At 46.2% G+C, this 15194-nt stretch overlaps 1 protein-coding gene across 1 annotated transcript in view; it reads right to left on the bottom strand.

Annotated features, from left to right (window-relative positions):
• LOC119967477 (kinesin-like protein KIF3C) overlaps window positions 1-15194 on the bottom strand; it is a 251449-nt gene that overhangs the window by 105233 nt on the left and 131022 nt on the right.

Here is a 15194-nt window from a genome sequence, read left to right as displayed (position 1 = left end):
GGCCTTACGGGGTAGACCATTTAGAACTGAGGTGAGGAAACATTTCTTCACCAAAGAGTGGTAAATCAGTGTAATCTTCTACTACAGAAAGCAGTTGAGGCCAAACCATTGCTGGGGTAATTTTACATAAGTGTCCGTCGCAATCACAAATTGCGACACAAACGCAAAATAATATGAGAGTTGGGAAACAGGATTCTCGCTGGCTCTCGATCCCTTATTTCCCCACTCTCACCGGTGATGGAATGGGGTTGTCACCCTTTGCAATGCATTTAAAAGATCCCATGATTAATGAACCGCCCCGTCTCACATAATCCCCCCTCCCACCGACTTAATATTCATACCTTGCCGATGTGACGCCAACTCAGCGGGGTTTAGAATGGATGTATAAAGGTGTGAATTAGTCGGGGGTGATCATGCGGGGTACAAAGGCAAGTATAGACCCAGCTTCAGGGGGAAGGTGGTGGGGGAGGAACACACGGACATGCCCCTGGCACAGGTTGGCCCTGCCCCCTGGCAGCACCAACCTTGCGGTGCCAATCTGAGCTGGGGGCGTGCCAGGGGCAGACACTCCGGGGAGCCCCACTGGTAGAGGGGGAATCCTGTTATGTTTCCCCTGGGAGGGGGGGAAGCCCCATGCGGAAAGGGGGCAGGAAAGAGAAACCATGATGCTTGTGCTTCGGTGGAGGCAGGAAAGGGGGAGGGCACAGAGACCCCAATGCTTTTGTTGTGATGGGGGCAAAGGTTGGATATGGAGAGACCCCGATGCTTGCGCTATGAGTGGGGGTGTGGGGAGGAAGACAACTCAGTGCTTGTCGAGGGTATCCTCTGTGTTCATTGGGGGTGGGGTGTGTAGCAATGGAGAGTTTAAAGAAGGGGCCCAGATCTCTGGGAAGCCCACTTTGCCACTCTATCAGGCCCCACCTTGCCACAGTGACGGCGTAAACGACAAACCCAGATTTTAGTTCAGAGCGTCAGATAATCTGAAGAGAAAACTCGGCTGTGCATCTGGGAATGGCGATGGTTGGGATTTAACCCCCCGCTTGTTTTCAGACATTGGAGGTCGCTCGCCATTGGTCGCTGGAGCTATCTTCCGGTCCCATCAAGGTCTAGCTTTTCTTCACGGCTTGCCTATCCTGCAGCTGGGGATGCTGCCGTGGGGGGTCTGATCGCTATTGGCAGGACTGGAAGATCCTGCTCGATGCAGCATTCCCTCATTATTATAATCGTATGACAGCCTAGATCATATGCACAAGCGACTGGGGGTTTTAGTCCACAAACTTCAACTCACATTCTAGTTGAGCCAAGGTGACATTCAAATAATAAAAAAACTGAGGGCTAATTTGTTTTGTACTGTGTGCTGATTGTTCAGCAAATGTGTGGTGCTAAATGGTCTCTTTCCGTGCTCGGACTTTCATGATACTGTCAATGTGTGACTGAGTTGGTGCTTTCAGTGGTCTTCTAACAGCTACACCACAGACAGCGGGCGCCTTATGTGACTATGGACTTACAGGCCATAATTTGCCATTAATAATTAACTTTTGCACATGTACCGTACCCCTGGGAGAAACAACTTTTTTTAGCAGCAATATGCCATTATTGCAGATTTTATTGATCCACCACTTGTTAAGCAGCAATGAATATGAAAACATCCCTAAGACATGTTAATTTCTCCCATGTGAAGCTTGGGTTGCAATCCAGCATCCCAACAATGAAGAGACCAAACAAAGGACGCTTCTGCGGTGGACAATGCAGCATTGCTGACTGCTTCCAGGCTGCTGCTCAATCAACCATTGAACTCAGAGGTTTTCACAATAATTGCTCCTGGGTGACTTAGAACTGATTATTTCTTCCTCAGCTTCAGCAGGGGAAAGCTCCCAAGGGGAGATATGTACTGCAGTATATTATCTTTCAGGGTGATAGAAATTATTCCTTTGGATATAAAATAGCTCAGATGTTTTACACACAGCAAAATGAGACTATTCTGACTCGTGGAAGCTTCAAGGTCAGCACTGCCGCATTTTTTACCTGCAAAATATGGGGTTGATTCAAATCTCACTATCACCATGCTCCCACCAAAACATGCACTAATAGTGAGACAAATACCACAGAAATAATACTTTGCATTGTCTTCCCGTTGACTGCAGTTTAGGACCAGAAATAGATGTCCAATCCGTTGCCTGAGACAGACAAGCCTTATTGAAACATTCAGATCAGAATACTATGGCATACTTAGGATACCAGTAGAATTCTGATCTGCCACTTGGACAAGAGACCACGGAAAGCCACTTTAAAAAGATACAAAATTTCCTGCATGAGTTACTCTATGTTGGCCCACCGTCCTCAATCGCACCACTCAAATTGTTCTGCCCATTGCCAGTCCCTCATCCTCTCCCAGTATAAGCCCCCACTCACACCCAACTCATCTATGCCGACGCTGCTTTGTGAAGTGTATTAAGATTTTCTATCCCTGTCCCTCCCTGTCAGTTCACAAATTTTGTTGGAATAAGACCTGAACATCAGGAGGCCAAGGCAATTTCCTACCCCAGTTGATGCCCATCTGAATTGAAAATCGACTCTGTGCTGCACAATGCACATTGCTCCATCCATCAGATAAATGCTACTTTGTGCACAATTAAGCAGTCCAGTCGTTCTGTACCACCAAGTACGAAGTTGCTGTGAATCTTTTCTCACAAAGCCCTGCAAGTCTATGAATGTAATTTCAGAATACTTTCCCCACCTTTACCGTGATGGTAGTTCTCTTGTCAGCAGGCAATACATAGGCCCATCAAAGTTAAATGAAACTTCAAAATTAACTTATTTGGTCCCCACTGATTTGTTTTGTTTGGGTTTAAGGGCATTCCAAGTGAAGTCCATCAACTTGTTTTCAGAGCTCTATTGTGAAAACCGCCGAGTTCAATGGTTGATACATAAGGCTGGGTTTTCTGTTCCCCCAGCTGCGTTTTTCTTGGCAGCGCAGTGTTCACTGGCAGTGCAATTCTCTGTTCACGCTGCTTCTCAATGGGATTTCCCATTGAAGACACCTTACACTGTTGGGAAACCCGCAGGCAGGGATGTGCTGCCAACGGGAACTAAGAATCCCAATGGCCGGAGAATTCCGTCCATAGGAACCTATAACTCGTGAGTATCTAAGTTCCATTTTTGGGCGGGATTCTCCCGAATTCCCGCAATGGACTGATGCCGGCGTAAAAAGAGGCGCGAACCACTCCGGCATCGGGCCGACCGGAAGTTGCGGAATCCTCCGTACTTCCGGGGGCTAGGCCGCCGGCGGAGGGGTTGGCGCAGGGCGTGGTTCCGCGCTTCTGGCCAGTGTATTCTAGCGCATGCACAGGGGGGTAACTTGTCCGCGTCGGCCAGGGCGGAGCCCTACAGAGGCCGGTGTGGAAGGAAGGAGTGCCCCCACGGCACAGGCCCGCCCGCAGATCAGTGGGCCCCGATCGCGGGCCAGGCCACCGTGAGGGCCCTCTCCCCCCCCCGCCGGATTCCCAGTGCTCCCCCGAGGCCCACGCCAACTGGTCTACCAGCCAGGTCCCGCCGCGTGGGACCATGTCCAATTCACGCCGGTGGGATTGGCCAATAACTAACGGCCGCTCGGCCCATCGGGACCCGGATAATTGCTGGGGAGGGGGGGCACTGCCAACGGCCCTCGACCAGCGCAGTGTGATCCCCGCCCCCGCCCGAAAACCGGTGCCTGAGAATATGGCAGCCAGCGACGGAGCGGGATTCAAGTTGCTCCCCCTGGATTCTCCGACCCGGCGGGGAGTTGGAGAATCCGGCTGTTTGTGTTTGGAAATACTTGGGGCGCAATTCTCCCAGAGAGGGAGAAATCGTAAGGCTGGCGTCAAATCCGGGCGGGTTTGACGCCAGCCTCCCCCTCCCCGACCGGGAACCGATTCTGGTCCCCGGTCGGGGCTAGCATGCCGCCGCCGTAAACTCCGGCATCGCGGGCTTAACGAATTTCGTTAAGCCCGTTTGCCAGAGTTTGCGCCGGCTGACGCGTCACATGACGTCAGCCGCGCATGCGCGGATTGGAAGACTCCAACCCGCGCATGCGCGGATGACGTCATCGCGCATTTACGCGGGCTGGGATGCCCCTCAGCCGCCCCGCGAAGTGATACAGCGGGGCGGCGGAAGGACAAAGAGTGCGCGGGTATCGGACCCGCTGCCCGCGATCGGTGCCCACCGATCGCGGGCCCATGGCACCCTTGGCACGGCCGTGGTACTGCCGTGCCAATCGGTGCCATGGTTTTAAAAATCGGGACTTTACGGCCGTTTTTACGAACGGCCAGACCAGGTGTGTTTGCCGTTCGTAAAAACAGCCGTAAAGGGCTTGGAACTCGGCCCATCGGCCAGCTGAGAATCGCTGCTGGCCGTAAAAAAACGGCGGCAGCGATTCGTATCGGGAGTCAGGCGTGGGGGGGGGGGGGGGGGGGGGGGGGCGGGGGGGGAGAATAGCGGGAGGGCGTCGGACTAGCGTGGCCGTAAAATTTTACGAACCCCGCTATTCTCCGCACCGTCGTGAGTGCGGAGAATTGCGCCATTGATTAATGTACCAGAAAAACACCATTAAACAGGCTGGGAAAAGGAAAATAGCTTACGTCTGCATACATTTGTTATTGGTAATTTTTAAAGAGGAGACTATTTAACCTTTTTTTTTCACCATAAATGAATTTTCCCCTCCCCTCATTTCACATCATTTGCCGTGCATTTTCAACATTGCCCATCATCATGGTTCTGAAACGCCCTGAGCATCTAAGTTCAACTTTTAAAACGATGAGGCCTCTGCCTGCCTGCTCGTTGCTTCCAATTAGCTCCACTTGTGCCTGCTCTGTGTATCTGAGTTCCTTCAGTTTCCCACTTTACTTGCCAAAAATCCTCTTCTGGTTGCTCCGTATGTCCAAGACTTCCCATCACCTTAGTTTTGACCCTGTGGCTGTCGAGGCAAAGAATAGCCATGTGCCAGTTTACCGGGTTTCCCGGCAGTGTGTGGTGGCTACAATGGGAAATCCCATTGACAAGTAGCGGAAACAGAGGATCCGCCGCCCGTAAAGGGCGCACCACCGAGAAACACGTGGCTGGGGAATGGGAGAATTCAGCCCACTGATTGAATGTCTTGACAGCAAAGACCATGGCTAAACCCTCTTTCTCAATCTGCACATAATTATGCCAGTGTTTGGGAGGCGAATGCAATCGACTGCTCCCTACCGCTGTCTATCCGATGTGACAAGATGGCACTGATGCCCTATGGCGAGGAGTCACACGTGATCAGGAGAGGTTTAGTGGGATCATTGTAAAGGAAACTCTTCAGGTGAGCCGCCCAACTTTAATCAACCCTATTATCATTGCTGAGTGGCCTTAACAATTGGTCTTAAAAAGATCTATACACATTGGATTTAGCAGTCCAGGATTGTTTATCCCTCAATGTTTCTTGAACTAATTATATACCTTGGACTGGGAGTATAGAACGAGCTCAGTTTAATCATTAACGAACCTTAAATAAGAACTGAAATTAGGAGATTTATTTTTCACACGAGCAAGTCTCCCAGCTGAGCCAATTGATTCCGTATCAACTAACTCTTTAAAAAAAAATGAGTTCAAAAAAATTGGAAGGTAGCTTAAAGTTATCAACATCATTGATCAAATATTCCAATGGTTACGGTGATTCCTGTACTGTGGAGTCAGGTTGGGAATGGAGAAAGTGGCTGTCTCAACAACTATTAATTCCCTTGGCTTGGGTTTATGTGTCACCCAGAGCATATTATGGCTCACTTTCAAAAGCTCTATGTTTCTGCTTTGTTTTAGTAAATGCTTCAGGTTTTTTTTGTCATCCTCTCACAGATGGTAAACATTTCTCAGTGTCAGTGAAATTCAATTGAGCGAGAAATAGAAGATGAGAAGGGCAACCTGGCAGTGACTCTGTAAACCACACTGAATATGGTGCTTGGTTGGTGATCTTCATGATTTTAATTGGAATAAGCCTCAGTCCTAAGCTGATGACTCCTAAGTGTCGCACTTGAGGTCACTGTCTGATCAGTGAGTGGGAAGAAATAAATCACTTCCGATTGCTTTCCAGAGTGGCTCTACTTAAACGTACGAAAATGCGAACATCAGGGAAGGATGTGGTCAGATTTGGGTAGGATGAGCTTTGGGGTTAAGAAATTGAGCAACACTCACTATGAAGGTTCACACACAAAGAATCTTATTTCATTTCAGGTTGATGTCATCCACACCTTAATCAGCTCGTTCCAGATTTCACAGCTTGTTTGTTGTAATGACAGTGTCATTTAAAATGTTGCTTTTTGTAGATTACCCACTCTATTAAAGTAGCAGCAAGAATAGTTTGATCTGGATGTGCTACATTTTCATAGAATCGTATTGCACAGTGTAATTTCCAGGCTTGGTTGTGTACTGCTGCAGCACAAGATGTTAATTGTCAGAGGAAATCTAAATCCAAACATTTCCTAAAGCAAAAGCATGACATAAATTATCATTTCATCAAGTTCCATCTCGAGAACCTTTCATTCTCTGACCCTAATTAGACATGTCACTGAATTGACTGGTAGTCTCAACTGCTTAATTAGATATCTCAATGGAAGAAGTGCCTGATAGGAGGGGAAAGGAACAGATGCCGCAACACATTGCTTGGAATGGGGATTTTGTGATTCATAATATTCTAATTATTACAGAAAAACATACAGTCTGAGTACTTCACTGTGGCAAATGTAATTTCACTCGTATTCTTTCACAATGATAAAAGCCCTAAAACACACCCCCAAGCACTATGGGTGAGCGTTAGAGAACCATCCTAAAGAAATGCCATGCAGAACACATCATCAGTAATTTGTGCATTATCCTTTATTCTGTGTGGCTGAAGGATACTGAGAATATTAAGCACAGGGTAAAGAGACAATTTTCCAGGTTAGTAATGAGAGTTCAGAAACGTAATCAGAGATGTATTGTCATTTAGAAAATGTAAATTCAAAGTCCAATTGTAAATATTGATACAAATTTTACTGCCGCAGAATTGTCTGTACTCATGACTAGCCACATTGTAATTGTTTTAAAATCAAGTGCTTAGAATGCCGTTGTTATGTATTTAAGTAGTGCATCCCAGCTGCTGGAATGTCACATGATCTGTAGTGACATCAGCAGAGTGTGTGAGCGGCCTTTAGTTTTCCATACTAAGTGTTGTATGAGCAACATCTCCTGAATACACCTTGCATCATGTTTATAAGAAACCCAAGTGCGGGGCACCTCCATACCTTTTCTCTTTACAGCACATTGAGAAAATAAGAAAGGAGAAAACTGGCGATGAGGATTGAGGCAAGAGAAAACTGGTGAGGCACTAAAATTGTTAACGAGAAAAGTGAAAACGGCAACAAAGAGAGCGTAGGAGAAGATTCTCGTGACCAGACTCATATGTGAAATGAAGGAAAAGCCACTGATGCAGAAAAGTTTGAAGAAGAAAAACGAAGCACAACCGTGAGGAAGCAGAACAAAAGTTTCTAAACCTTTCTTGCCATTGGAAGTGGGTAAACTCCAGGCTGCAGGAATCACACAGTTAGTGATGTGAAACGGGCTGCGGAAATGGGGATTCAAAAGTCTTCCAATTCTGTGCAAGCTCAAATTAGACAAACCACAGCCCAGGCAAAAGAAAAAAACATTTTTATTTTGCATTATGGATTAAGAGACCTCTTGCATAAAAAAAGTTGAAAGAAGTATAGACCCTGGGAGCCGGTATATGAAATAACGGGAAAAGGTGGCACCATGGATGCATTTGATGAAGACAAGGAGACTTTGAACTCATTTGAAGAGAGATTTCAACTTTATCTCATCGCTAATCAAACATCGGAGAACCTAAAGGTTGCAACATTTCTCAGTTCGATAGGGCGTAAAACATTTATGCTACTGCAAACCGTAGTCCATCCAGCAAAGCTGGGAGATAAGGCTGCAATTAACTGATGAAGATTCTAGATGGGCATTTCTCAGCAGACCACTTATAATTGAAGAAAGGGTTCGGTTTCACTGCCCTAGCCAAAAGGAAAGTGAAAGCATCTTACAATTTGTGGCGATCTTAAGAAGATTAGCAAAATACTGTGGGTTTGGTGCAACAATAGACACCGTAACAAAGCTATTCAGAGGAAGTTGCTTCCTGTAAGCAACTTAACTCTGAAATCAGCTGTAGAAATTGCCATGTCAATTGAGCTAGCAGCAAAAGAGGCTTCATAGATAGGAGCTGGAGCGAAGATCAACAAAATGGCGATTGCCAAAAACAAGTCTGCAAGGGAACAACCATGCCATCTATGTGCTTAAGTTGGACACTCAGTCAAGAAAGTAAGTACAAGAGGTGTGGAAAAAAGAGCATATTGCCAAAGCATGCTGGTCACAGCAAACTTCACTAGCATGAAGATATATAAAAGGAAGAAAATCAAAGCCTATTAGTCGAGTCTATTAGATGATAGATAAAGTTCAAGACACCTCAGGAAATTATGTATCCAAATAACTTCAAGAGCTGAAACTAGGGGCAGGATTCTACGACCACTGCGGGACCGGTTTCTCCAGTGCCGGTTTTTCAGAGGGGGTGGGAATCGTGCCGCTCCGGTCGGTGGCCGTTGGCAGTGCCCCCCCCCCCCTCCCCCCGGCGATTCTCCGCTCCAGGATGGGCCGAGTGGCCACCGTTTTCGGCCAAACCCGCCGGCGTAAATCAAACAAGGTCCTTACCGGCGGGACCTGGCTCTGCAGGCGGCCTGCGGAGTCCTCGGGGGGCGGGGGGGGGGGGATCTAGCCCCGGTGGCCTGGCCCGCGATCGGGGCCCACCGATCTGCGGGCGGGCCTGTGCCGTGGGGGCATTCTTTCCCTCCGCGGGGCCGCTGTAATGGTCCGCCATGGCCGGAGTGGAGAAGAACTCCCTTGTGCATGCACTGGGATCACGCCAGAACACGCTGGCGCTCCCGCGCATGCGCCAACTCCCGCCGGCCGGCGGAGGCCCTTCGGTGCTGATTGGCACAGCGCCAACCCCACTGGCGCCGGCCTAGCCCCTGAAGATGAGGAGGATTCCGCACCTTCCGGGCGACCCGACGCCAGAGTGGTTCACGCCACCCCTCGGAGCCGGTACGGCCCGCCCTGCCGGATAGCGGAGAATCCCAGCATAGGTGTCTTGTCATTACAGGACGACCGATAGCATTTCTGGGTATTCCCAAAACTTGTAAAAATGGAAGTGGGTACAGGTGTGGCTATATCATTGATACCGGAGACAATCTATAACCAGAAGTTAAAGCATCTGCCATTAAAGACATCACATGTTATCCTACGGCCATACACAGAAGAGGTTGTATCACTAAAAGGTTACATTACGATAAAAGTGGAAGTAAACGGAGAAACAGCAGAACTGCCTCTGCACATAGCCCGTGGAAACTTTCCTGCTTTATTTGGTCGAGCATGGTTGGAAAAAATCAAACTCAACTGAGGAGAGGTGAATGCATTGGTTGATTCAAAGAATGACCGACAATAACCTCTGGAAAAGTATAAAATGGTGTTTGAAAATCCATTGGGTTCAATGACAGGAGTTGAAGTTCAACTCAAAATTAAGCCAAACAGTACAAAAAAATTCCTCAAAGCCCAAACTGCACCATATGCCATAAACCAAAAGTCGAAGAAGAACTAGAAAGTCTAATCCAAACAGGAGTCGTTGAACCAGTTAGTACAAATGATTGGGCTACAGGAATAGTTCCTGTACTAAAACAATATGGTTCAGTAAGGATATATGGAGATTTTAAGACAATAATAAACTGGTATTGTGCACAGTCCACTATCCACTGCCACTGATTGAAGACTTGTTTGCTGGACTAGCTGGAGGTCAGAAATTCAGTAAAATAGACCTATGACAGGCATATTTACCAATGAATGTTGCTGCAGAATCACAGCCGCTATTCACTATTGGGCCGGACAAAGCTCTGTTCCTTTACAGGAGGTTTCCATTTAGGATAACATCTGCTCCTGCTCTTTTTCAGAGATCCATGGATCAAATTCTGAGTGGGCTAAATGGAGTACAACATTATCTAGATGACACCCTCATCACTGGCTCAAGTGTCCAGCAGCATTTGAAGAACTTGGAAACTCCACTGGAACGTCTACAAACAATAATCTCCAAATCATCCAACTACCTGGGTCAAATCATTGATAAAGATGGCTTGCATAAGGAGCCACCGGAAGAGATGATAGAAATCTTAGAAGCACCACATAAAAATGTGACACAACTAAGGTTGTTTCTGGGACAATAAATTATTACGGTAAATTTGTCCTAAATTTAAGAACGTGATTGAAGCCTTTACACACTTTGTTATGGCCAAACAGCTACAGCACTGGATAGAATGTGAACGTGCATATAAAGAGGTAAAAGAAACCTTAGAGAAGTTGGGGATATTGGTTCATACAATCCCAAGCTGAAGTTATAACTTACTTGTGTTGTGTCATCCGATGGGGTTGGTGCAGTTGTCTCGCATATTATGCCTTCAGGAGAGGAACGACTGATAGCAATTCTTCACAAATTCTTACTAGCGCAGAAATGAATTATGCTCAGCTAGAAAAAGAAGCTTTCAGCATCACATTCAGAATAAGAAGGTTTCACCATTACCTTTATGGATGTCATTTTACACTCTTGAAATCACCAACCCTTGACGGAAATGTTGGGACCGTATAAAGGTATTCTTTCTTTAGTAGCTTGTAGGTTACAGAGATGGTCTTTGATATTATTGCCGCACATTTATAATATTCAATTTTGTAAATTGGAGCAACATGCAAATACTAATGCTTTGTCAAGATTTCTCTTCAATTTGAGCATCTAATCCTGGCCACCAAAAATAACTGCGCATCAGTTTCTTCATCCACATCCACCAGGATGCCCCTCATATAGTTGGTCATTGATTTTATTACACACGCAGAGAGGAATAATCACTTGGATTACCCTTTATAAAACTCCACTCTGGATTGTCAACTCAAGTCTTCTTGTGACGTAGGGCTTGGGGTCTGGATTTCTACAATGTACATCTGTCATTGTTCCTTTTGCGAGCAGGTCCATAACCTTCCCCATCACTGGATCCATTCTTGTGTACCTCTGTATTTGAGAGGAAGTCACAGGTACATTATCCACGTGTGAGAAATGTTTGACACACGCAGCACCAACCGGCGATTTCGAGCAGTGTGTCCCGAGGGTGATAGCAGCACACATCCATTGTAATGGCCGACGCAACCATTGCAGAGAACACACATAGACTATGCTGGTCCAATGAAGGGACACATGTTCCGAGTGATTGCAAATGCACCACTCTAAATGGCCAGAAGTAGTGATTATGAAATCCATGATGACAGAACAAACTATTGAGAAATTGGATTAAATATTTGCAACATTTGCCAGACTGGAGCAGGTCATAAGTGACAATGGAACTCAGTTCACTTCCAAGGAGTTCAAAGACTACTTAAAAGGAAATGTACACAGCACATAAAGACCATCATGCAACAAATAGATTGGCCGAGTGATTCATAGTCACTTAAACATTGTTATAAAGGCATCGAAGGACATGGTACATTGTCAAGACGAATAAATAACTTGATAACATGTCGACACACCACACATTCAATGACTCAGAGTTCACCAGCAACGATGTATTTCTAAAGGAAGCTAAGGACAACGTTTTGCACCACCTGATACTTCAGAGATTGTCAAACATCAACAAGCACAGATTGCTAGGAGGGAACAAAATTCTAAAAAGTGAGTATTCACTCAGGAAAAGCGAGTGCTAGCAAAAACCTACGCTACAGATGAGAAATGGGTACCTGCAGTTCTCCTCGGAAAAACAGGTCCAATATTATACACTGTTCAGATAGATGGTGAGAGAGTTTGGCGATGTCAAACTGACCAACTACTAGCTTCACAAACTAAAATTACTGAAACTTCCCAAGAAGTAATTCCTTGTCTAAGCAGTAATACCGCTGATCAGAGAGCAAACACAGAGGCAAATTCAGATTCTAGACGCGATTTGAAATGAAATGAAATAAAAATCGCTTATTGCCACAAATAGGCTTCAAATGAAGCGACTGTGAAAAGCCCCTAGTTGCCACATTCCGGCACCTTTTCTGGGAGGCTGGTACGGGAATTGAACCTGTGCTGCTGAGATTGTTCTACTTTGCAGGCCAGCTATTTAGCCCACTGTGCTAAACCAGCCCCAGAGTTCTAAGTGCAGTAGCTAGGGAGGTTTTCTATGAGCTCCTCGACGACCAAGCTGGCAAGCTCCTAACCACTATCGAATGGCACTTGGTCATTTTTTTGGCACGTAGTGAGTTTCTCTCTGGGCAAGCTCACACTGAGAATTATTTTCAGCACTGGGGAGCTGCGCTTGCTGGCCAGATCAGCTCCTCAGAGATCTGGCTGTTCGTTCCCCGGAGGCCGTTGGATTGACGACCATCTTGTTAATGAAATGGAAATTGGCCTTAATTGGTGATTATTGTTTTCTTGCCGCATCTAGGTGAGTCCTGGAATCTGCCAATGGCTGCGAGCCGGTTCAATTGCAAACCACTTGGCGCCTGATGAGGTTCCCAATTTAGGCCATGCCCGCAATCAAACTGGCTCACATGGATTCTCTTCAGGTACGACAAGGCCATCAAATCGCACCCTGTGTTTCTGAGGAATCTTCAACATCAATGGAGACAGACACTGAAGTAACTTCACAGAAAGTACCGCCTACTGAAGAAAAAGAAGACACTTCAAAGTCTCAAGTAACCAGGTTCCAGAACGTGAAAGCCAAACGAAACAGACATCCACCTGAGAGAGAGTCCTGTTGTTATACATGTAAATAGATAATGATGCAAAGTAATGTATCTCATGTATAATTTGGTCTGATGTTAACTTTAAGAAAAATGGTCACTTGTACTAAAGTAAAGAGGAAGGTAAAGAGTGCCCCCACGGCACAGGCCCACCCGCCGATTGGTGGGCCCCGATCGCGGGCCAGGCCACCGTGGGGGCACCCCCCCGGGACCAGATCGCACCGCGCCCCCCCCCCCCCCAGGACCCCGGAGCCCGTCCGCGCCGCCAGTAAGGGAGGTGTTTAGATTCCCGCCGACAGGACCGGCATGATAGCAGCAGGACTTCGGCCCATTATGGGCAGGAGAATCACCGGGGGGGAGTGGCGCCAACAGGCGCGGCGCGATTCCCGCCCCCGCCGAATCTCTGGTGCCTGAGACTTCGGGAGACGGCGGGGCGGGATTCGCCCCCCCCCCCGGCGATTCTCCGACCCGGCGGGGGGTCGTAGAATCCAGCCCATGATTTCTTTCCAAAAAGCTAAATCTGAATGTGCTGGAATAACAGTTTACCAGTCAGTATGTATGGAATCAACAAGCAAATTAGTGTTTTGGGTTGTGGGGTTGTGCCATTCTTGCTTTGTCCTTTTGTGCAGCTCTCAATGCCTTGGCTTTTTGGACATTCTTTGTTTCCCTCATTTCTTCAACCTTTTTTTCTATTATTCGATGTAAAGATCATCTTAGTCGACAATCTTTTCAGCAGATTATAGGTTGTTCTACTTGTAATTAATTCCTTTCTGGTTTTGTTCATTTTTTGAAAACATTTGCAGAGCTCTGGAAAAACGTGGGGTGAGTCGATTCCCACCTAACCTTTTGGACACTAAGAGTCAATTTAGCATGGTCAATCAACCTAACCTGCACATCTTTGGACTGTGGGGATAAACCGGAGCACCCGGAGGAAACCCACACAAACACGGGGAGAAAGTGCAAACTGCAAACAGATGAGTCCACCCGAGGTCGGAATAGAATGCGGGTCTCTGGTGCTGTGAGACAGCAGTGCCACCTCTGTGCCACCGTGCTACCCCACTGTCAGGCCGCCTCCACTGTCGCAAAACACGCCGCAGGGGCATGTGGAAAATCCCACCCTAAGAGACTATTTTCTCTCTTGTTCGATATTCTGATTCCATTATTGCTCTTTGATCATCAATGGAAAGACTAATCTTCCCCATTTATAATGGAGACTCAAATAACCACATTCAGATTATCTGTCACAATCTGCATAGGGCAAAGCCTGGCATGAAACATATAAAAAACATACTTTACTTTGTTGTTTTCAGGATGGTTTATTCATTTTATTACTGTTGTAACATATACACAAGATGAACACGGAAGTACTCTATCTGAAATTTACACCATTTTATGCTTTTGTTTCTCTTCTTTGGCACACTGCTTTGTTGGCTTGAGAGATTTTGTAAGTCTAAAAGGTAAATATCCCTGTACAGCAAATATCTTTCCTGAGATGGTTAAAATAGGAGGAATTGGGGAGTTTGCTTGGAGACTTTTCACTCTGTAAAAATAAGGAGGGCAAGGGCTCTGTTTACTACAAATAACTCAATTATCAAGAATACCAACAACAAGAAAATTAATAGAAAATCTGACCTGACTGACCCTGTTATTAAGTAAAATGAAAAATAAATGCTTGCATTTATATTATACTTTTAACAATCTCAGGATGTCCCAAAGTACTTTAAAATCAATGTATTTTTGGACTGCAGTCACTTGTAATGTAAATGCAGCAGCTAGTTTGCACATGGCAAGCTCCCCAAGGAGTAAGTGACTTGAGAATTGCTATTTTTTTGATGATGCTGGCTGAGGACTGATCATTTGCCAGAGCCGTGGGGGAAACTGTAATGTGGTGTATTAATTGAACTTATGAACTCAGTAACTCGTGCAGTCAAGTTCAGTTCTAATGACACCACGTATGCCCAAATAGATGGTGTAGCTGTGCGATCCACTCTATGTCCAGCACTCACTAACATTTTTTTCGCTTGCCACAAGAAATGCAGTTTTAATTGAATGATTCCTAACCTCCTACCCCATGAATATTTCTGATACATAGATACACTCACAATCTTTGAATCCACAGCTGTGTGTAAGGATTTCCTTAAACATCTTAATCCACTTCATCCTGCGCTCAAATTCATTTTTGAGATGAAGCAGTCTAATGAGCTCCCTTTCCTTGACGTGCTAATTGAGAAATCTTGTAATGGTTTGCCACTACTATCTGCTCCAAGCCTACCTTCACCAGTCAATATACATATTGGGATTCCTCTAGCTCCACCTGCTATAAGCTTGATTTATCAGCAGGCTTGTAAATAGGGCAT

Source organism: Scyliorhinus canicula, chromosome 6 (genome assembly GCF_902713615.1).
Source record: "Scyliorhinus canicula chromosome 6, sScyCan1.1, whole genome shotgun sequence".
Classification (NCBI taxonomy): Eukaryota; Metazoa; Chordata; class Chondrichthyes; order Carcharhiniformes; family Scyliorhinidae; genus Scyliorhinus; species Scyliorhinus canicula.
The sequence above is the reverse complement of the archived record's forward strand: the minus strand, read 5'-3'. Positions and strand labels throughout refer to the sequence as shown.